Source organism: Melanostigma gelatinosum (genome assembly GCF_949748355.1).
Source record: "Melanostigma gelatinosum genome assembly, chromosome: 17".
Taxonomy (NCBI): Eukaryota; Metazoa; Chordata; class Actinopteri; order Perciformes; family Zoarcidae; genus Melanostigma; species Melanostigma gelatinosum.
In genome coordinates, this window is record NC_136650.1 from 3057223 (window position 1) to 3078815 (window position 21593).

Consider the following 21593-nt stretch of genomic DNA (forward strand, 5'->3'; position numbering starts at 1 on the left):
GAACAATATAGCTCATTATTTAAATAAAAAAATCGTATTAAGTATTCGTCTTCAGTAAATTACTGGCATAAATGATGTATAAAAGCAGGGTATCTGAGTCTCTTTAGGCTTTGGTGAATTCATATTATTTTCATGCTCTTATTTTGAAGACAAAATGACATAAAATCCCAGTGTTACTGTGGTGAATTATTTTAACTTGACACCTGTTCAGCATGTGACTCAGTGGTATCGAGCTCCAGAGTATCCAGGCCGCTGATTGGCTACACAGAAGTACTGTTATTTCCACTGAAGATCGTCCCCAAAGAGTCTGGATCAGTAGAATTAGCATGGAAGGCCCAGGGATCTGCAGTCAGTCAGTGAGCATTAAACGCTGTGAGGAGGTGCCTTATTTGTTTGGTGATGCATATTCCTGCTGTCTTATGTTACTCTCACAGTTCATTTATGATTCATCAATGACCCGAGAACACGGTTGTTTCTGCATTACACCAAGACTCTTCTCAGTGCACACACACACACACACGCACACGCACACACACGCACACGCACACACACACACACACACAAACACACGCGCACACACGCGCACGCACGCACACGCACACACGCACACACACACACACACACACACGCACACGCACTCACACACACACACAAACACACACACACACACACGCACACGCACACACACACACACACAAACACACACACAAACACACGCGCACACACGCGCACGCACGCACACACGCACGCACACACACACACACACACAGTGTAGTGGTATAGGGCAAGAATGTGAGGAACTAATATCTATTCATTTATTTTTACTTGTCGGACTGCAGTGTTCAGTCTTAAGTACTGGAGCTCCACAGGGGACGATGCTGTCTCCCTTCCTTTTCACCTTGTACACCACAGACTTTCAGTACATTTCTGAGTCATGTAGGTGTGTAAGTGATGAAGAGAGCAATGGTGGTTGATCTCGTCAAGTGGGCTGGAAGAAACCACCTGCTTCTGAACATGATGCTTTTTTCACAAATGTGTTATGAAGGAAACACAATTGCTGCCGGGATTAGGTTGAGGGGCTGGAGTGAATGGAGGTGGTCAGGGTGAAAAATGTGGTACGTTTTAAGCAACAACAAACATGTCACATGGCAGAGTTGTCATGAGCAACAAATCAAATTGAAATAAGTTGTCAAAGAATGTTTCGAAAATGCTCACCCATCTGAAATATATCAAGGCCAACAGATAGGCATTATTGAAGGCGTGGCCGCTTTAAATGACAGATGGGTGTCTTACCAGATTGCTATCTGCTAGCTGTCTGCTCTGCTGCATCACCCAGGCTGCCTCAGCTCCACTGACCATCCTTACTTTGTATGAAAACAATTACTGATGCTAACAACCTAAGTGTGACAGTAATGGTACAACTAATTGTAACAAGATGAACCCCAAAGGCAGTGTGTGGGTTAGCACTGAGTTTAGCCTCCCACACATGATCATAGAAATCCCATAGATTCAGAATGTATGTGTGGACGATGGAAACATGTCAGGTGCTTTCACGGAAGCTTCAGCTTGTCATACTTGATTGTGTAAATGTAGCTAGGCTTAATGACTTAGTACATGTGAGTCTGGACTGAATGACACATTTAACACATTCAGTAGTCAGAGTTAGTCAGAGCCAAACTTTATGTATAGATGAAATCAATACAATATGTATTCCTTTGAGCATGTTTATACTGCAGACAGGTGTCTCTCCCTTGGTTTGGTATCGTGATACGTTCCAGGGATGGATCCATTCTTTGTTGTGTCCGAGCAGTTTCTCAGTCTACCCGTAGATTGTAACTGTGAGATGGACCAAACTGCAGAGCAGGACAGAAGAGATCAGATTATTCAGACAGAACAGAGCTGATCAGAGAGGATGGCTGCTTCTCAGAAAGGAGATCTATCAGCATCTGAGAGGAAGATCCTGCAAGTTATTAGTGCTAAGTAGTAAGTTATTTATCAGTTATAAGATTACACTTCTAGCTTTATTCTCTCACTGTTCTTCTCACTTATTATAAACTTTTGACGTTTTTTCTTATGAAAACTTTGTTTATGACAAATTTTGTAGATTCATTTGATTCCTCAACAGTAAACTTTTAGGCACTCACTTAAGATATTTTTGTAGCACAGTAAATTGTCCAAACGTTGAAATTGCACTGTTTTCAAATAAAATCATGGTACTGTTGTTGTATTTTATGGGGATGTCCTTTTTGAAAAATAAACATGAATATGTAATTCGGCACGAATCATAAGGAAATTAGACACTGATGATGAATAAATAATTAATTTTCTTTCATGGAAAAATGTTGTTTTCCTACCAGATTATACCAGATTATATAGTTCTGGTAAGTAAACAATAAAAATTCAGAATTTGCAGCAATATATATATATATATATATATATATATATGTATATATATATATATATGTATATATATATATATATATATATATATATATATATATATGTGTATATATATATATGTATATATATATATATGTGTATATATATATGTATATATATATACACATATATATATATATATATGTGTATATATATATACATATATATATACACATATATATATGTATATATATATACATATATATATATATATATATGTATATATATATATGTGTATATATATGTATATATATATATATATATATATATATATATATATATATATATATATATATATATATATGTGTGTATTGATATGATAACAATCGTAATGTTGTGTATGGTGTAATGTATTGTAATGTATTGATGTTTGTTTTTGACACTCATCTTTTGCAAAATCTCTGCTCTATTGTTGCTGTTGTTCTTGCTCTAATGTCCACACCTCAAACGTCTCCACCAGGTATGTTTTTACAAAATGTTTAAAAAAATGTATCACACAATAAAAGCAGTTCTGAAAAGGTGAGTTTTGATTTGTGATTTAAACATGTATCATCCGTTGATCTCGGATGTGTTTGGGGAGAGAGTTCCAGAGGGATGGGGCAGCTCTGGAGAAGGCACATTTTCGCCAGGTCTGGTGCTCGGTCCTGTGTGGTGGAGACAGAATGTTGGCATCAGAGGAGCAGAGGCTGCAGGAAGGAGTGTGGTGGTGGAGAAGGTCAGTGAGGTAGGAGGAGGCCTGTTCATGGAGGGCTTTGTGAGTGAGGGGAAGGACTTGGATCCTTTGTGGGACAGGGAGCCAGTGGAGATTCTGGAGGACGGGGGTGACGTGAGCAGGAAAAAAGTTTATTTCTACTTGCTGTGTATTTACTGTTGCTGGTAACCTGCTGCTGGAAGACAATTATTTCCCTAATAATTTAAATATTTAAATATTATGAAATATAAATATATTATAATATCATTTACATCTTGGGATTTTATGGGAAATGTTTTGAATGTGCAGAAGGTTTTGACCATGAGCTGAAATCTGAAACACAAATGAGCTTTTGAATTCCAGGAATTTATAAATTAATTAAAATGAATGAATGTCTTATTGAGGTGAATAGGTGCCACATGCACATTTAATGAGGTTAAAGACAATAAAAGTAGAGATAACAATTAAAGAAAAGTATAACAGATATTTGAAAGCAATACAGAATGCCTGAGAGCCTTACAGCATTATATTTTTATATTTTGAATTGCCACCAGGGGCATTACTTTTGTGTTTTCCTTTACATCAATAAAGACATTTCCAGAAAGAAATCAACAGAATATTTTTCTGAAATTAAGTGTTTTTACGCTCAAAATGTTCTGGAGGAGGACACCCAGACCCCATACCTAATATGTGTCCCAACAAATGTTGAAACCAAACCTTCGCCCTAGTCCAGGGGTTCTTAACCTTTTTGACCTCGGGGCCCAACTTTTCAAGTACAAAGTGTCCCAGGGCCCACTCTGACTATATGCATCAAAAGTGTCAGACAACCTGTAGGTCATACAGAAACAGAGCAGTGGGCCTTTGGAGTCAGTAAAAATTTAAGATTTTTGTCCGCATAAAATAAAAAGGTATCTTTCAGTATAAATAACTGCCGGTGGCTGTATCTGTACAGGTAAAGGACAGTATAGGGCTGTAACTACACTATCAGTGAACAACTGCCTCACATTTGAAGAATTGGACAAAGTATGACCATTCTACAGTGTTTCTTCATAAAGAGATCCAGGCGGAGCTCTAAAAGGACATTTGGAGACCCAAATGGACACATGGTAACCTCATGATATTCTGACACACTAAAGGTGTTTCTCCCTTTATATTTTGATATTATATTATTTCCCTTTTATTTTTAGCCTTTGCAAATTGCAAAAACTATGTACATATGGTCGAAGACATGGTGTGTGAGTAGCGGACTTGCTGTGCTTAATGGCTGCGACCGAGCGCACGATCGAGCATGAGAATAGCTCAGTTACGCAAACGTTGGTTGACGGCTTATGGAAGTGGAGGATAAGGTTTGTGCTATAAGTATTAGCGTTTTCTGAAGCCACTAGCTCCATGGTAACATCCGCTAGCACGTTGTCGGGTCTGTAATGTGTCTTTTTCCGTCGAAATGCTGCACAATACGACTTGCAGCGGTTATGGCGACTTTGGACAGTGTGTGTGTGGGCTCCTTTTGTGGAGAAACCATAAGAAATGAAAGAAAATCGATGATTTCTTCGCAAATATGAGGATTTTTGGCATGCTGGGATACCAAACACGGCCATGTTTTGTGACGTTTTGCGCAAACAAGCCGTAGGAACGGAAGGGGATCGAGGATGCCGGTGTCCTCGCAGAGTTGAACAGGCAAAACCCTTGTCAAATAAATGAGATGATAGAATGTGATGATCACAAAGACATTTATTATCATGTGTATGTAAACCTGCATACACAACAAGAAGCCCAACAGGCTTTCCCACGAGCGTTGGATGTTTCGTCGCTAGGTGTCGCTTTATTTTTGAAGGCTTCAGTGCTTCGTTTGATAGCATTAGCTCACATTCCACACACTGAGCCCTCGGCTCTGCCTCGTTGCCTCCGTTCACAAAGCCGTACTTAAGAAAGTCAGGGTTGTACTTGCGCACACATTTAGACTTTTGGGGGGTATGGCACCACTGTCGTCTTCATTTTTTCTTTTTAATAACTTATCCATAACTTTCGCTACAGGCTAGCGGCTAGCTGAGTGTCTTCTTCTGCTTATTGCAGCTTGTTAAACAACTGACTGACGCATTACCGCCACCCGGTGGTGGGAAGCTATATTGTAACTGAGCGTCTCATGGATAACAGTAATATCTCTGGTGTCTTCAATTGATAACCTATGCAGTCCCGCGGCCCTCGCTGCCCACAGGTGCAAAACTGAAAGTTTTTCGCGGCCCTCTAGGTGGTGCTCGCGGCCCAATCATGGTTAAGAATCACTGCCCTAGAGGACCAAGCACTGCACCCTGTGGAATGCCTGTGGACAGAGGGTTGGAAAAGGAGGAGCATTTGTTGATGTTTATGAATTGTTTTTTGTGTGTGAGATGGGACTTTCACCAGGAGAGGGCAGTCCTGGTGAAGTGGAGGGAGGATTCAAGGCGGGAGAGAGAGGTGTGGTTGATGTTGTCAAAAGCTGCAGTGAAGTCGAGGAGGATGAGAATGCTGAGGTGAACAGAGTCCACGAAGAGGAGGGGGGTGTTGTTGTTCTGTGCTCTGCTGTAGATAGAAAGTGGATTGAAATGCCTCGAACAAGGTGTTGGAGACGAGTTAGGCTTTGAGTTGGGAGGCAAAAACCCGTTCCAGTATTTTTGATAGAAGGGAGAGATTTGAGATGGGCCAGAAATTGCTCATAATGTCAGGCTTGAGTCCAGGTTGTTTGAGGATGAGCTGACAGCAGCCAATTTGAGTGTTTGGGGGTCTGAACCAAAGCTGAAGGAGGAGATGATTATATCTGTGATGAGTGAGGAAATAGCTGGGAGACCGTCCTTAGCAAGATTGGATGGGAAGGTGGTCAGGTTACTGGAAATGTTGTTGGTTTTTGTTTGGAAGAATGAAAGAAAGAGTTGCACTTGTCACTGGGTTTAAGAAGTTAGTTTATTATGGAAAAGAGAGCCTTTGGGTTGATGGAACCGGTGTGTATAAGGTGTAGGAAGTTGGTGAACTGGGCTGTGATGACTGTTTTGTTGAAGGTCTGTGTAGGCTTGGACATGCACTGTTTAACCAGTTGTCTTGGAGTCCTTCAGGCTGTCACTTAGGTTAGATCCACTGGCTCCGCTAGTTGCATGTCAACATGTCTTTGAGCACTTCACCCCAAAATTGCTCCCGTAGCTGTGCCTACGGTGTGTGAACGAGTTATTCTGATAGGCAGGTGGCACCTAGCCCCTGTCGTCAGTGTGTGAATGGGGGAATGATGACAAGTAGTGTGAAAGCACTTTGAGTGGATGGAAGACAATAAAAGAACTACACAAGTACAGTCCATTTACCATTACGGTTGTCAATGTCCATAGTGACTGCCAGCTGGTCAGAGATGTTGAAGTTGAGGCAGTGGAGTTGATGTATTGTAAGACCAGTGGAGCAGACCAAATCCAAGTTAATGTCTTGTGTTAGGTTGAGGCATTGTAGCAATTGTATAAATCCTGTGGCAGGTTTGCTGTTAGTGTCATAAATGTGGCATTTTGAGTTTTCATGTTACCTGAACGGAGGGGTGAGGTGAGGGGTGTTGAGCTGGTTACAACATGTAACCCCACCACTAGATACCCCGTAATCCTACACACTAATTACCAACTCTGGAATGTAAATGTTAATAATGTGTTTCAGCTTGTTGCCCTACAAGTGATCAAACAAATCAGCTGATGCTGCTTTAAGTAAATGCCTGGCATGCTTCTTTTTCCAGGTTCATCAGCATAAAATTAGCTAACTCCTCATGTAATGTTGTCTTTCTCATTTGTTTCTTAAGTATGGTATGACTCCACTGATGCATGCAGCGTATAAGGGCCAGGCCGATATGTGTCATCTGCTGCTGCAGTATGGGGCCGATGTCAACTGCAACCAGCATGAATATGGATACACTGCTCTTATGTTTGCTGGCCTGTCAGGTATAACTGTCACTCAGTTTTCCAACATTTGTTGTACGTTCCCTTGAAGTTCTCAAAAATCTAATTCTAGTTAAATAGACTAACATTCATTGTCATTTTAGTCTAGAAAAATAATTGGTGATGCAACGTAGTGTTGTATTTCTAAAATGAAAATCTCTGATCCACCTCCTCCAGGGAAGACCGATATCACCTCCATGTTGCTGGATGCAGGAGCAGAGAAAAACTTGGTGAATTCTGTGGGTCGCACTGCTGCTCAGATGGCAGCGTTTGTAGGTGAGACATGCTTAGACTGTGTTAACTGGTGACCGAGACGGTGGTTACATCTTAACCTGTACATTCTCCTTCCAGGCCAGCACGACTGTGTAACAGTGATGAACAACTTCTTCTCACGGGCGAGGCTGGAGTATTACACAAGACCACAGGGGCTTGAGAGAGACCCAGGCTACCCCCCAGGCTGGCAGGACCCTTGCACAAGATCATCATGACCACCAACCTAAACCCGGTCACGGTGAGGCCCGCTAATGAGCTAAAACCTGCCCACTTATTCACAGGTTCACTGGCATGTGATTGCATATGTGAAAAGTTGGACCTGCAGCTGGCACTAGATGAAGAGTTAAGATATCTCTAATGTCATCAGGATTCAGCATGAAGGAACCTTAAACATCCATAACTAATATTTCATGTCAATTCATCCAATAGTTGTCAAGACCTGGCCACTGGTCTCCATTATACAGCCCTACGTAATGCACAAATTGTGGCGAATGTGTCCCCTGGAGGAGCCGTCACTGTGACATTGTGTTTGACAAGAAGGGTCCCGCAGTAGTAGAGCATGCTGCAGAACCCTGAATGCAAATAATGGTATGCAAATAACTGCAAATATGTAAATAATTTAGCTCTACTGTGGCCCTGTTTTCAGCCGCAGGAGGAAGCTGTTTTCATTGATTGTTATTTTGTAGATAGTTTACTTTGTGTTCAATGTTTACAGTGTGTTTTAGTGCTTGCTTGCTAGTATTGACCAAACTATTAAAACAGAACCAAAATGCATTATTGTCCCATTGTCTACTATAAAAACAGCACAATATCCAATCAGTGGCTGTAACTCACAGAGCAAAATAAGTATTCACGTCAAACTTCCCTAAATACAACTTTTCACATTAAAAAAACAAAACTCGCCATGTTGACTATGGAGTTATTCAACAAAATAAGTTTTAAACAAGTATCTTTTTACAAAGCAATGTTTTGTATGCTTTCACAAAGGTAATGCATGATGGTGACTTGTCACTGCACAAGAAAGAAAGGGTAGGATTCCTTGAATCATGTGATGGATAACACTGAATAATGACAGAAAGAATAAGCTCAGAACTTGTGAAAAATATGAAACTATGTCCAGGCATTTCTTTTTCTAGTTAGGCTTTCAAGATCTCCAGACGAAACCTAAAACTGCTACAGCAAGAGCAGCAAGACTGTAGACTGCCGAGTGAGAAGCCCTCTGTTATTAGTAACCTGATTGGCCGATTAGACAGTTTTATCTATTTCTTTGCCTTCAGCTTTACATGCTTATTCTGAATAGTGTGAACCAGATATCTAAACAGACTTAAGTTCTTCATGAGCATGGTCTACACCCATATGAATGCTATGAGCATTTTGGTGGTTGGTTTGCACATGCTGAATTATATTCTTACTGCATTATGGTTGTTTTCAGGCTGTTGTCATCCATCATTTGTAGCTATACCCACAAACAAAATGGTCAGTAGTTTGTAGATACCCAATGAAATCATTTTGTATGTTATCCCCGGAATTATGATTCAGGAAGTTTAAAGATCGTAAAAGCCCATGCAGAGTAAGTCGATGTGTCCAACAAACCCCGGCCCTTCAGCCAGGAGAACACTGTTCGTCCTGAATGTGAAACGAAAAGTCAACATTGAATCATTTGTCACCCAACTTCCGTACTTCAGTAACGGCACTTCCGTAGTTATTTTAACCCAAACGATGATCTTTTGCTCAACCTAACCAAGTAGGTTTGTTACCAAACCGAACTCAGTAAATCACATCTTTGCCTTAAACTAGACAAGTAGTTTTGTTGCTTAAATCTAACTAAAACGTAGTTTATGGTCGCCAAAGCGAAAATGACGTAATCATGGCCTGTGCATGGTGCGCCAAAGCTCCGAAGCCTTTGGTTGTGCACCTCTGAATTATTTTGTAACTTAACACGTGCATTGTACGCAATCAGAGCTTTTCAAACTTGACTGTCACAAAGAGTTGACTGATAAAATAACTGTTAACATATCTGGAGATTATTCAAAGATAGCCAATTTGAAATGTTTTAGAAACAGGAGGTCATAAATATCTACATTTGAGTAAATATTTTGCAGCCAAATCAAATTGTTTACTGGATATTCAACCTTTGTTTCTTAACAATGCATGCAAAACTTGACTTCTTTCTTTACAGGGCTTGTATAAAGGAACTATAGTAATCCAGGAGAATGAGATGAGTTTTCAGATAATTACAATCACTCTTCTGCATTGTGGAGGTTGTTTTTTTGCTGGTTACACTTGTTATCTTTGTGATTCTTCACAGTTCATTTTGTTTCTACGCCCTCTATCGGTTTGGAGAATAATGCAACAAACTGGGCATGAGCATAAATGCCTCAGTGCAGCTCGGAGCACATGTGCCGTTTGCGGAGGCTCACGCTACGGTGCCAAGTGCAAATATAAACAAAGCTCAAATTGTTTCCTCTGAAGACAGCAGTTCATTTTGAAAAGACTGTATGCATGTAACAAGCGGATATTGACACATGTTCCTGGCTTTCGTAGGAAAAATGAGGAGTAACCTTTTTGTAAGATATCATACAAACCTTTGTGAGAGGATACGTTGTTATTTTCCGTCCTCAGATGACAATTTAATCCTTCCATAACTGTGCACAGACAACCACGACCAAATGCAATCAATATAGCAATGAACGATTGATGATTGAAGGATGACGACATTATATACCAGGGAATTAGTGAAGGATTTCTTGGTGTGATGTAGTCATATCTGGAAGGAAACCACAAAGTGAATACAAACTTGGCCAACTGAAGAAATGAACTATTCAACAGCTAAGACATGTTACTATTGTGATGGGAGATCCGTCTTGGTTACTTAGTAGTCTATATTATCAACCCCAGTATCCCTTTGCGGTTTTGATGGCCAGGGAAAGATTGTGCTGAAGGAGGCAGTCGATTCTTGGCTGGAGGTCCTTTTTGTCATTGGTCATTTTTGTGTGTGCTCGGTCCCAATGGCTGCCCGACTTGAGCCGATATGTGTCTCTCAACAGTTAGCAAGATGGTAACATATTTTCACCCCCCTGAAAAGATGATGGTTGAATTCAGAGTTTCATTTTTCAAAGTTTCTTTCTTTCAAAGTTGACTAGAAGCCGGACTTGAACAGGTTCGGTGCGGCTTGGGGATTCAGCTATAGGAGGCACACCTGCTATAGGTAACGGATCAAAATAAAGAGCGAAGAGCAAAAACTACAGAGGAGAAGAGGCATTGAAGAGAAGAAAGAAGAGCTTCCCCTTGTTTTATAGTCTTCTGTCCAGGGGTTCTAGCGTCAATGGAGCAAAACCTTACCCCTTCCAAAAAATCAAACTTTCTTTCTAAAGCATTAATGGTGTTCAGCATTAATGGTTGAAAGATGGGTCTCCTCAGCAGCTGAAAGATACTAAACACATGATATCACCCACTGAATAAAACCTTATAGAATTGAATTAAATGAATGAAACCAGCTCATAGTGGTCCGTGTCAAAGGAATGTGCAAAAGAGGAGGTGTAAAGCAGCATAGGCACACACAGTCAGCACTGATCTTTCAGCTTCCATTTTGTCATATAAGCTATGATCAAGTTTCTGGTCATATATATTCACATTCTCCTAATTTGGTTATCTCTGCAAAGAGTCTGAACACACAGGCTGTACCTATTCCAGAGACTGGTGTTTGGGACACTTTTCTTTCTTGGGGAGATATGTGAGTGCCTGCTGTGGAGGGAAAAGCTCCTTTGTTTACACCAAGGAAAAACTCCTTGCCGGAAGATTGGCTAAGGTACCCAGGGAGAAGCTGGAGATCCCGTACAAAATCAGGAAGAAGTACCGTGGCTGCAGAGCGGGTTAAGTTTTTGACAGTTTCGACACATAGGCCCCCTCCCACCAACCCACCAACCCACTAACCCCTGCACTTCTCAACTCTTCCTACAACCACCCTCCACTGACTACATCCTTGGACTGAATAAGGATTGTGGTTTGTGGTGTATTGCTAATAATAGAGATTACTTTCACAGTGGTGCTTAGATAGGCCAGTGCTCTTTGAATTCCATTAAGGTCCATGGGACCAATGGATGGCAATATCTCAATAACTATTGGGTGAATTCCTGTTCCTCAGAGGATAAAGCCAACTCGTCCCCCTGGGGATCCCCTGACTTTTCCTCTTGCACTACCAATGCGGTTGATATTTAAGTTTTTTAAAATAAAATTCTATCTAGCCTAATAGAATGATATCTATTAGAAGCATTGCCTTGGTACACATATCCTTGGGGCCCAGAGGATGAATTCTTATGACTTTGGTGATTTGCTGATGAACTCTCTTCTTTATGTCTCAATCAGTAACATTATTTCTGTCCAGAAATGTTTATCTAACCAACTCTCCAATCTGTCAGATAGTCATGCTGGTGAAGGAGAACCCTGTGCTGGTCAATGTGGCAGCTCTGGAGAAGTGTTACCAGGTGATGGATATGCTGTGTGAGCAGTGTGTGAAGCAGCAGGACATGAATGAGATCCTTGCCATAGAGATGCACTACATCAGCTGTGTGCTGCAGAAATGCCTGGCCTTCCTGCAGAAACAAGATGACAAGCTGGATGCACTTGTCAAGAAGTGAGTGCAACGAGTCTGTCCTTTGAATATATAACCAGCAGCACTCCCAGCACCCATTTTACAGGGGGTTAGAGTAGCGTACAGACCTGTTCTATATAAAACGTGTCATGAGATGACTTCTGTTGTGATTTGGTGCTATAAAACAAAAAATGTAGACTTGACTTGACTGGTAGATCAGCATCAAGTTGCTCTCGTAATTGTGGTTAAATCAATCAATCTGTGTTTTGTTATTAAAAGCCCATCATTTTCTTCTGAACCATTTAAAATACTGTACAATAACATTTTAGTGATAGTATGGGGTTTTCTTCAATTGCAATGATCACTGAACAACCCAAGACCTTACTGTTTCAGGCGGGAAAGTAGAACAACAAATGTTCAGTGTCTTTGACCATTCCAAGGCTCATGGCACACTTTTTATAGTCTTGGTAACCCATCTGCAGACACTCCTTTTATCTATATATGGCAGTGGCGGGCCGTGCATTGTATACCTGGGCCTTCTGTGCTGTCCTACTACAGTTGAACCACCTCCTAATAACCTCATTGTGACACCATAGCTCCGGGTTGTTATTTGTTTCTAGGGGTGTAACAATACACATATTCGGATTAAACCGTTCGGTACGAGGCTTACGAACCGAACAATACGTTTGAATAATACTAGTGCGTTTGGAAAATGCAGAAGCTTAAATTGTGGGAAATATAATGTTCTTTCGGTGGAGCCACTGCGCTCAACCTGGCAACCCACCCAGCGTAAGAGACACTCTGACCCCGGAAACAAAACAAAAACACACCCTCGTGTGGCGCGTGTGTTCTGGGAGGCGTGCTAAACTAGCTTAGCAGGAAAACAACAGCAACACACAAGCTACAAACTCTCCCCGCAGTGTTTAGGCAGCTGTTCCCATACTGATTCAAACAGGGCTAAAGCCATCGCCACACAATCCCCATTTCTCCAGACCATAATTCTTGCTTTGTTAAAGAAAACAACAGCCCAAACAGAGAATCAAATGTCCGACCCTAACCCCGCGCATGACGGGATGCTTCGTCATTAACGGACAATGCATATCGTCAAAATCAATGTAATTAACACAATGACAAGAACAAACTCACAAGAACCAGTCACATATATTTATATGACAACAAAGCATGACAAATCAATCCAGCAACACTGCAGCGCTAAAACACGTATTCCGCCGCACACTGAAGAACATGTAAATTTCATATGAATCTGCACATTAGATTGTGAGATCTTGAGCCGCACATCTTGTTCTTGAGTCCTATTGTTTGGAGATGACTGTGTGTTACCCACTTCCTCTCACCCTCTGTGCATTGTATCCCATTGCCCTCAAGTGCCTGTCAGGCAGACTGCAAGAGCAGAAAATGAAGTCACACTTCCCCAGTGTGTGTTGTAAGAGAAGAGAAGCCGGCAACCGTGCCGGCTTCTCTTTTAGTGCATGTTTGTGCATGAGAGCGTGTGTTACCGGCACCAGACCTCGAGGAAATCTGGACTAGCAGCAAAGGTTACACAGGCTAGGAAGCACTGTGTAGCCAATAGATATAACTGTGGATTGATAGAGGACCAAAGTTAGCGTCGTGCTCAGGCCAGAGCTTGTTTTATTCTGACAGACACAATTGCAGATCAAATCATTTCTCAATTTACATAAATATTGTGTGACCAGGTTTGAAATGATTTCAAATATATTCCACATTAACACAGATTCCAAAATAATATCACTCAAAACATACATGCACTTCACTGTTCATACTTACAGTGGCTCACATATTAACACATACAGTCCTGCTAACATTTATTCACGGTCGCATAATAGACAAAATCTTCTACAACATTCTCACACACTTGCGTTAAACAGCAGAGCTTAACAGTATGGCGCAACCACCACGATGTTAGATATGTTAGACATGTTAAACTAGCTTGAATATCGTATCTTCCTCCAAATCATTTACTTTCTGCTGGCTGGCTAATAGTCTCATTTAAAACACATTGTATTATGACACAGAAGGCTTATGTTAGTGACTTACACTTACAAAACTACAGTGTAACACTGAAGTTTACGGACAGAACTAGCTAGGCCGCATTACGACGTTCGTCGGAACAATTGGCTACAAATAAAACTAACTACATTCATCACACATCTCCAAATCCTGTTAAAACATTACATAACATTTACTACTGCATTCACATTAGATCGTAAACCAAGCTAAAGACAGAAAAACGAGTTTTGCAGAACCTGTGAATTGATAGAGAGGACCAAAGTTAGCGTCATGCTGAGGCCAGAACTTGTTTTATTCTGAGCATTTATTCTAAAAAAAAAATGGGCATGTAGCATTTCCAACCTACTACACGTGGCCCACTGGTTAGCTCATGGCAGCCGCCCTGCACTGCTCTCATACGGCAGCTACAGCTGATAACGCCATCCAGACCAACTGCGTCGTGGAAGCCTAGCGCCCACCACCTGGTTCCGCCTCAGCGTATCACTATTAACTCTTTCAGCACTGTTGCCATTGTTTGCACTTTTAGCACCATTTGCAAGCCCCCAGCTTAGCTGTCGCCATGTTGAGAGCCGTGTGGATGCACTTGAAACCCTCTGATTTTACTCATCAAAGTGTGTTTCCAGGTATTGGAGTACTACTGCATTTTAAAAAATGTATAATTTATAAAGCCTTTGGTGTCTGTGAGCTGTGTGAAGACTGATTCATATCCTCAAGAGATGTCTCTTGAGTCAGCGTTGGTTAGTTGTGAAGACCACATGTTAAAAAATCTGAAAAATATGTATGGAGCCAGAAAGAAGTGAGCTTACCCTCTGTAGCTCCTTATCTCTGCTGCAAGCGAGAAGCTCCAGGCTACATTAGCCACAACTAGCGTAATCAGAATCAGAACCGTTTATTTGCACATCCAAGTAATTTGACATGGCAGGTGGTGCATAACATTAAACATTAAACAATCAACAACAATCAACACAGTGCAAAAAACAATTAAAATTTACAATAAAATATAAAATAAAGTGAACAAACAAACAGTACTATAAACAAGTAAAATGAAAGTGTAATGTAAAGTGTCAGGTGTATTTAAATAAAGAAACATAGAAGGGATGTGCAGGGGAGTGTACCGGAGGGAAGGAAATTGTCCTGGGGATGACAGTCAGTGGGGGTCCTGGGCTTTGTTGATGAGCCCCACTGCAGATGGGAAAAAAATGTTCATGTGGCGTGAGGTCTTGGTCTGATAGGTGATAGGGAAAGGTATGGCTGCGTTCTTCCGGAAATCCACAACCATCTATACTGTCTTTAGAGCATTAAGCTCTAGCTTGTCATGCAGCAGAGACGGGATGATGGTGTTGAAGGCAGAGCTGAAGTCCATAAACAGGATCCTGGCGTAGGTTCCTGAGGAGTCCAGATGCTGGAGGATGAAGTGATGGGCCTTGTTGACTGCGTCGTCTACAGACCTGTTGACTCTGTAAGTGAACTGCAGGGGGTCCAGGAGTGGGTCAGTGAGGGTTTTTAGGTGGGACAGGACAAGACACTCAAAAGACTTCATAACCACAGAGGTCATTCAGTCCTGTGATTCTTGTTTTTTTGGGGAAGAGGATGACGGTGGAGGCCTTGAAGCAGGCTGGAACGTGGCATGTCTCCAGGGAGGTGTTGAAGATGTCTGGAGACAGCTGATCAGCACAATGCTTCAGGGTGGAGGGGGAGACAGAGTCTGGGCCGACTGCTTTGTGTTCTGTTTTTTAAAAAGCCTGTTGACATCTCTCTCCAGAATATAGAGAGTCGTCACTAGGGAGAGGGATGGGGTGGGTACTGGGATGGGTGGTACAGAGGCATGGGCCCCTGCTGAGCTGGAGGAGGGGGACCTGGTGGTCTGGGGCTGGTTGATGGAGCCATGGGAGATGGGGTCAGGACTGTCCAATTGTCTTTCAAAGCAACAGTAGAACTCGTTCAGCTTGTCCACCAGGCATAGGTCGTTTATGGAGTGGGGGGTTTTAGGCTTGTAGTTTGTTATTTGTCTGAGGCTACATCCACACTACTCTTTTGTTTTAAAACTCTGTTTTAAAACAAAAACGATCCTTGAAAACACATGCTTAGTTACTACCGGTAATATCGGCGTGTATATATATTGCAATGTCTTCAGGCAGTAGCAGCCTCACTGCCAAAATTTCCTGCGGAATTTTCTAGTTTACTTTAAAATCAACACTAAAATCAACACTTACACAAGTTTACTCGATTATGGGTCCATAAATGTGGTCAGCACACGTCTCTCACTCGTTTCGTTGTTCTTCTCACTCATAGCTCTGCTGGTGGCTGAAGTCTCTGTCCTACTGGAGAGCATTTACTGCTTTTGTTCCTTTTACATTTTATCTTCACAATAGCTGCGCAGAACAAAATAATCATTAATAAGGAAAGGAAAGTCCTCCGTTTTGTGTCCGTCCTCCTCAAAGCCGCTAACTGTGACTTCAGACATCCGCTCCGTAGGTCTGATGACGCTGCTGGTCACGCCGCTCACTAATCGCTCCAACAACAGCTGCTTCTTCCGCAGAAATGCAGACTTTAACAGCAAAACAGCTGCTAGTAAAGACAACAAGGTCAGCAACACCTGTAATCAGTTGTCCATGTTGAATTAACCTGGTAGTCGATCGATAATCAATGTTGTTGTGGTTTGTGATCTTCTGGGTAAGGGTCACGTGATAGGAGTGTGACGAATCAGGGAAGGACACGTCATGACTGCTCAGAACCAATCAAGTAGCGTGGGTGTCATCGTTAACAAACGTATCCGTTTTCGACCATCCACACGAATAAGCAACCCTAACTTGTCCTCGGGAGCGTTTTCAAACTCCTCCGTGTTCGGTGCTCGAAAACGCCGGCGTAGTGTGGACACTCAGTGGATACGTAGCAAAACGTATGCATTTTCAAATGGAAACGGAGTAGTGTGGACGTGGCCTGAGACCTCTCCAGACAGAAGCAGAGTCACTTGCTGAGAGCTGGTGTTGCAGTTTCTCAGAATACAGTCGTTGAGCATCTCTCACCACCTTACTAAACCTGTATTTTGCCTCTTTATACATGTCCTTGCCCCCACTTCTAAAAGCCTGATCCTTGTGCAGCCTTAGCTGCCTGAGTTCTGCTGTAAACCAGGGTTTGTCGTTGTTAGAACCCACCCTGGTGTTATCCAATCCAAGCACCCCAATCTAAGTTTTGCCAGGTTTTTAAAAGGAATACCAATGTGTAGAATATAAAAATCTGATAGCAATGGTTCTGATGCATGGATTTTAAGCCTTTTTTAAAACATGTGATGCCAAATTACCCCAATCAGGTATATATTCCGGTGTCATCCAAGAGAACATTCAGTTTTCATGTTTTCGTGTTGGGAACGTAAAGGAGCGTGTTTGGGTATCAGCATCTAAGAAACTGAATTCTTGACATCAATGGAATTATTCATGTAAGTAACAATTATTAATGATTATTAATAACAACGGGGCACCACCCTGCGAACAGGGACCAATAACCAAACGACAAACTAAGTCTCATAATTAGTAGTCACTCATAATGTTAATAGTCTGCGTATGACTACACATTCAGTGACAGTGAAGGTTTAAGTTCGTACACAAAGCTACTACATACAGTTTCATTACGCACATATGCACAAGTAATCACAGACGACTGCTCCTTAAAGTATAACAGAGTTTATTAAATCAAAATAATAAATGATCAGATCAATTAATACTGCAACCAACAAACGCTATCACACAATTGTATGTCTACTACCTGAAGTCAAATGAATAAAATGGAGGATGTATGTATGTAAGTATGTGTGTGTGTGAGAGGAGGGGGTGTAACCTATTCCATCAGTGATGAAAGGAGGAGGGGCAATCTTAGAACTACAGCCAAGAACTACAAACCAAGATGGCGGACAAAATGGCTGAGAGGTGGCTATATGTAATCACGTGTGCCGGTGCAGCACGTGTGTGAGGCAATCGACTGCTAGGGGTTTCCCCAGGGGCCCTGACTATGTGTGTGTATATTACGGGAGGGGGAGAAAGAAAAAGGAGGGCGAAAGCGACATGAATCAACTCTGCTGCGATGTTGTAATGAGGGTTGATGTACGCTGGTCTTATCATGCACAAGCCTACCGCTGTCGGTTTGAACTGCCGGCAGCTTATGCAGTGATCGCCACGACTCTCAGCTCACTCACAGAGTCAATTTAATGAAGAGAGAAATAAAACAGAACGAAATGAAATAAATGAAAATCATCCACAAACAAAACAGACCTTTATCACTGCGGTGGGCTGAGCGTATTGTTTTGTTATCACCCCGAAACTCGGTCGGCGAGACGAGGGTCCGGCCACTGGAGTTTCAGTCTTTAAAGCGATAGTACACAAACTCTACACCCACTGGCGGCGACGGATCTGATGCAGACAGTTACAGCAGTTAAGTACACAAGACAGCGGAGCTCCTCTGGTCCGTGATGATTGCGTAATACCTCCGTATAACGCGACAGTGTCTTAACACAACAAGATACGGGAATGACAACACATAAATGAATAACCTAGATTAAACTAAGGCTAAATTAAGGTAAGCTATGCCCAGACACCATGAACCGTACTTTGAGAAGCTTCGGAAAAAAAAGGTCAGTCTCCGTGGAGGAATCGTTCTTTCCTCGAGGAAGGGGGGGGGGCTGCTTGTCGGCACGGCTTTTGAGCTGGTGCGGCTTCGGTCCGTTTCCGTGATGGGAAACGGTCAGTCCTCGAGTGTTGAGGGCTGGTGTCGGCGCGGCTTCGGAGCTGGCGCGGATTCGATCGCCTCGCTGCAGAGAGGACGATTTAACTTCGGTTGAGGCGACGTGGTCCGTGCGTCCTCCCGGGGATCATCGGTCAGGAGAGAGATTAGACGTCTTCCTGCCGGCTGTGTACACAAAAAGCGGAGAACGGATCGCGGAAGTGATTCGTTCTAGCGGGATAAGGGGCCTTACTCAGAATATAACACGGTCTGTTTCGACCAGCGAATGGCGCGTGCACGCTGAGATGAGGGTTGAGGCCGCGGGTTCCTCGTGGCCTTCGGTTGCCAGCGTGATGCTGGAGGGAGAGATGGACCTTCTTGTGGCCTGGACGAGTCCGGCGTGAAGAGGAGGAATCTCGCTGTGTTAGAGCTTATAAACCTGGTCTCAGAAACAGCGGGGGGCATTTTCTTGGCCAATGGAGGGTCAAGCATCAGGTTTTGGCTGGAGCTGGGGGTGTGGTCATCAGGGGGAGTTTCGCTCTGATTCCAGGTCAGGCTTTGTGAGGAAGGAAAACATGTGAGGAGCTCAGCCAGCCAGGAGGTGGCGCCAGACCCCAACACAGGTTAACTACTGTGGTAGCATTAAATTAAGTTACTTTGAGCTATTTGCTTGTAGCCCTGTGATCCCACCAATCTGATCTCACCCCAAAGGCTGCGACAAGCTGTCCCTCTCCAGGGACGGAATGGTGTGTTGGCTGGTTGACTCTTAGTCTAGAAGTGGTGGACGCTCCGATCCTCGGTCATCACCGGTGTGATAAGGTCCATCTTTTTCAGTAGACATTCAGTTGACATGAAATTGATTGACATTGCTTTAACAAGAGTTAGCTGGTATTGATAGTGTATACATTGTTTTCTGTAATGTAAATGTAATGTTTTTACAGTTTTTACAACGCAGGAGTTGGCCCTGATGTCAAGTGAACTTAGGCATTTTATGTCCACTCTGATTTAGACTTGCTGCCAGTTTTGGCTGTTGCAGTCACCCTTGTCAGAGACAGTGGAACCGGGGGAGCTAGTCGGTTCAGCTGCTCTACAGGTACTCAAGCTGACTGTCTAAGCTAATCAGACCAGGCAGCAGTTCTTGGGCCTTTGCAGCAGCTCAGCTACTAGGCAGCTCAAGCTCAGACTTCTGGATGGTTTCCTCCTTCAATTCTGACACCGGTCGCCAGCCATCAGCTGGGTCAAAATGACCATAATCAGCAATATGTCAAAAGCCCTAGCCATGAACGAGGAGTTATCGTCCCTCCTGGCCAAGGGTATAATCGAACTTGCTACAGGCTGTGTACCTAGCACTCAAGCACTTCCTTCCAAAGCACAAGCACATGCTTCCCTGCCAGACGGGACGACACCTCAACTGTCTTTCATATACAGTAAACCATCAGGGGGTTACCAAATCCACACGGTGTCCACACGGTGTCTTCTGACATGGGCGACCCCTAACCTGACCACCCTGGCAATGTATCTACCAGGAGAACAAAACAAGGTTTTGAAAACAAGCAGATTAACACTCTATCCTCTCTCTATTTTTGTAATTATGTAGAAACTAATTTATGTTGGGACACATTTTTTTAAATATTCTGTTGATTAAGTAAAAAAATTAAGGAATATTAAGTATTTTACCTGTCCAGATTCTTTCCATTTAAACCAACTGCTTTTTTAGTTTTGAAAGTATAAAATCTTCCCATCATCCTACTCTTCCTCTTCCACATGTTTGGTCTTTTTCTATTCCCTAATGCTGGCAATTGGCTTGTTAGAGTCAGAATGAAGGTTTTTATCCACGTAAGATTCACCCCGTTGTCATATATGATCTGGTTTAATTCATAACAACAACATGTAATGCAGTTCAGCAACAGGACAATGAAGTCTTAGGACTGCAGTCAGGCTACTGTGTCTGTCTTCTTGTGTTAAATATACACAACCGACATACGGTAATTACTCTGTGTATGCTCCTGTTTAGATGATGAAAGCGACCTGGTAATGGAGACAGCCAACTTCCTTCAGGAGCTGTGTCTGTGGGCAGAGAAACAGGTGGCTGCTGCAGGAGGCTGCCCTGCAGAGCTCCTGGCCTGTTCCTCCACCTCTGCTGAGGGACCTTCTTGCACCCAAGACTGAGGTGGGATAACCAGCCATGGGTCCTGAACGAGGATAAGTCATCTCTTTTTGTGAATTTTCACAAACGTTACACATGGAGACGTGTGGCTTAACAGGAACCATGTCAGCAGGGTACATCCTATTTGTATATATTTCATACCAAGCCGTGAAGTTTAAGATATTCAGCGACACATAAGCTGCTCCAGAAAAATGTATATACTGGCAGTTGCAAAATGGTAAAGGTATTTACGAAATACAATCTCATAACGATGCCAGCAAACACCCTGAATAGTCTGATTAGTAAATAAGAGAGGCATAAAGTGAAGACCAAGCCTTTTGTAGGTGGGACAGTTGCTCTGTACTTTTACAGAGACCATGAGGATGATTCTAAACTTGACTCCACAACTTAATCACAAAAATCTACAACAAATCTTCTCAAAAATTAAGAACGTGACCTATGGTTCATTGTGTAATGTTGTGATATCAGGTTTTTAGCTGGATTCCTGAAAGTGATACGGATGAATTTGCACGTAGACCTTGGGAAAAGTTGGTCATAAAAAAAGGGATTATTATGTTTGCATATCAAGAGACATAAGAAGAGAAAAGTCCTCTACTTTTGGCCCCGTGAGGGTGTTGGAGAACTAGCGGTGTGGAGCTATGATAAAAAAACAAAAATCAAATCAAACTTGAAGTGCAATTGGAACTGGTCGGTTTGAGTTGGGCCGGGGATCTTTATTGCATCGTGCTCTCGCTC

General features: G+C 42.5%; 1 pseudogene across 1 annotated transcript; it reads left to right on the forward strand.

The window, feature by feature from the left end:
• The first annotated feature begins 1912 nt into the window (after positions 1 to 1912).
• Positions 1913 to 20860, forward strand: LOC306791105 (annotated as a pseudogene). The gene is made up of 11 exons: positions 1913 to 1983; positions 2949 to 2958; positions 3101 to 3265; positions 5518 to 5640; positions 6930 to 7068; positions 7243 to 7341; positions 7417 to 7576; positions 11757 to 11971; positions 19141 to 19241; positions 19701 to 19784; positions 20706 to 20860. The product of its transcript is annotated as an uncharacterized misc_RNA (transcript).
• Positions 20861 to 21593: the final 733 nt, after the last annotated feature.